We start from the raw sequence: 2,500 nt of genomic DNA, 5'->3' as shown, positions 1-2,500 counted from the left end.
AACGCACAAAAAAAAACAAAAGAAATTAATGAAGCATATTGAAGAGGAGATAAAATAAGATTGCATAATCTAAAAGTAAGTTGCATTTCCAGGAGAATTCTTGTAATGCCAATTCTAAACCAGTCAGCATCACTGGATAGCGAAATTTTGCATGGATTTATGAAATGCAAAAATACAGTTACTGTAACAAAACAATCACAGATTTTATAAAATGCCCTATAAATGATGAATGCAACAGTAAATTTAGTTAATGACAATGTTGCTCATGGAAAATAGTGTATGGAATTGAGAAGTCAATGGAATCCAAGACACTTTTTCTCTCCAAAATTTCTTGCTAAAATTAAAGTATAAAAGCTATTTGACATAGAAATATAATACTCACAGTAGCTTATTTGCCCTACCTGCACTGATAACAATAGATGGATGAATTTTGATTTTATCTGATGTGCTCTCGTTTGGAGAGATATATAGAAAAGTGATTTCAGGATCTTTAGTTTATATGAAAACTTTTCTTATGTTGTCAGGCCAATCATAAGTATGGATGGTTTCCTATTTCTAATTGTTCAAGGCCTTGCAAAGCTTGACTTTTCAAGGTAGTTTCGAGCTAGTTGTCATGTTGTGAAGACGTGCGTGTTTGTGGTATTGTAGTTCTGTTATAGGACATACATTGGCAAAGCATGATAAGCGTTGACAATATACTCAAAAGGGTTATAACCAAATAAGGATTCAGTTTGAGCTCTATCTTGCCTAACTATATGAAGGGAATATTTATTGGCCATTATCAGTATGGAGAGAATGGCAATAGCCAGATGATCAGTAGATTAATCTTTATTAACCCATTGCCAATAGGGCTGTTTTGGCTCTAAATGGCCTAAATGCTGGGGTATTTTAAACGTTTAAGCCTGATGCCTCGGGCTATTCACCTGCTCTGACTGCGGCCAAGTGCTACGTTCCCAATTACCTGGTGCGCCGGTCAGTTCAGTTCAGTTCAGACAGATTTGCGAAGACATCGCTTCGCCCGGGCTATATGCACAAGGCGGCCCGGCCTCTGCCAGCTATGAGTGCTGACTCATCTTATCTAATCTTATCTGATCATCATCGCTGAATTCAATTCAGCTCAGTTCAGAGAGATTTTGCAAAGACGTCACTTCGCCCGGGTTGTGTAGATGGGGTAGCCTGGTCTCTATTGGCTATAAGTGCTGACTCATCTGATCATCATAACTGAACTCTTACCGTGGCGGTTGGATTGCCTGTAGGCGCTCCAGTTGCCAGGGGGCAAGTGACAGGTATAGCCGTCTAACCAGCCTGGCGGCTGTCGTCTCTGGACCCTGCCTGAGGAAGTGAGTGTGCTCGCATTCCATCAGGTAGTGCTCTGATTTGGCGTATAGTGATTTGCCCAATAGTGGGAATGATTTGCCACGCACAAGGGTAGCCTATTCTCAGTCTGTGCAGACTAACTTCAGCACACCTTGATATTCTAAGAGAGATTATCAGCAACTCATAGCCTGTGGCGTCTGAGTACCAGCTGGCCGAGAGGGAGGTTCTCGCTTCCTCTCTATGTCGCTGTAGGGCACCGACCTGCCCTGCAACCATCGTTTTACGCCTTAGCAGTTCCCTGTTAGGATGCACCACAAGATGACTCAAGGGTTTCTTCCTGCCTTCCTCCGCTAACCTGTCAGCTATGTCATTCCCTTCAATACCAACATGGCTTGGGATCTAGTTGATGATGATGCGTCTACCCTGGTAGATGCATGCCCTTAATCAGTAGTGTCTCTTTGAGCTCAAAGCGTTTCAGCACTCTGGTTGTGTGAGACAGCCAGGTGTTGTTAGCGAAGAGCTCTTGGTTCTGTGCAAGCCGACGCTGCACTCTCTGTCTTAGCTGAAAGTCCAGTGGGGACTGTAGGGCATTGGCAAGGAACTGGGCCGCTATCTGATCATTCCGGGTGTCCAGGGGAAAGAGTTTGGCCTCCAAGAGGAGGTTAGTAACTTTAGCCCACCCAGGGGCACCCAGAATAATCCTGGCGGCTTCGTTTTGTATGATGTTGAGCCTTTTCCTGAGTCCAGGCTTGACTGTGATCAGGGCGACGGAGGCATAGTCCACAATGGGACAGACAGCGTGCACGTAGAAAGATCTTAGTACGCGGTGCCCAGCCCCTAAGCGCCGCCCCGACAGAGCTCTCATGACAGAGAGCCTTGCCTTGGTCTGGTCTAAGAGATGTTTGATCTCGGAGCGGAAGGTGAGGTTCTTATTGATCCATACCCACAAGTATTGGTAGACGTGTACCCACTCAAGCTCTAGACCTTGGACTCGCAGTCTTTGATCACAGACATCATGTTTCAGCGCCATTGCCTTCGATTTGGCTGCTGAGATCTTAAGCCCGACTCTGCGCCGGTCAGAAGGACAACCATGACAAAATATCTTGTCCCCGGCAGCTGGTCCTGCTGCCGATGTGATTTCTTTTTACCCATTATTAATGGGTTAAAGGCATTATGGTATTAA

The 2,500-nt window shown here is 44.9% G+C and overlaps 1 protein-coding gene across 2 annotated transcripts in view; it reads left to right on the top strand.

Moving 5' to 3' along the window:
• Mgtor (nuclear basket protein megator) overlaps window positions 1-2,500 on the top strand; it is a 39,509-nt gene that overhangs the window by 545 nt on the left and 36,464 nt on the right. The gene's annotated exons all lie outside the window — the stretch shown is intronic.

Source organism: Penaeus japonicus, unplaced genomic scaffold (assembly GCF_977035675.1).
Source record: "Penaeus japonicus unplaced genomic scaffold, GWHDUDI00000001_assembly GWHDUDI00000008, whole genome shotgun sequence".
Taxonomy (NCBI): Eukaryota; Metazoa; Arthropoda; class Malacostraca; order Decapoda; family Penaeidae; genus Penaeus; species Penaeus japonicus.
The sequence above is the reverse complement of the archived record's forward strand: the minus strand, read 5'-3'. Positions and strand labels throughout refer to the sequence as shown.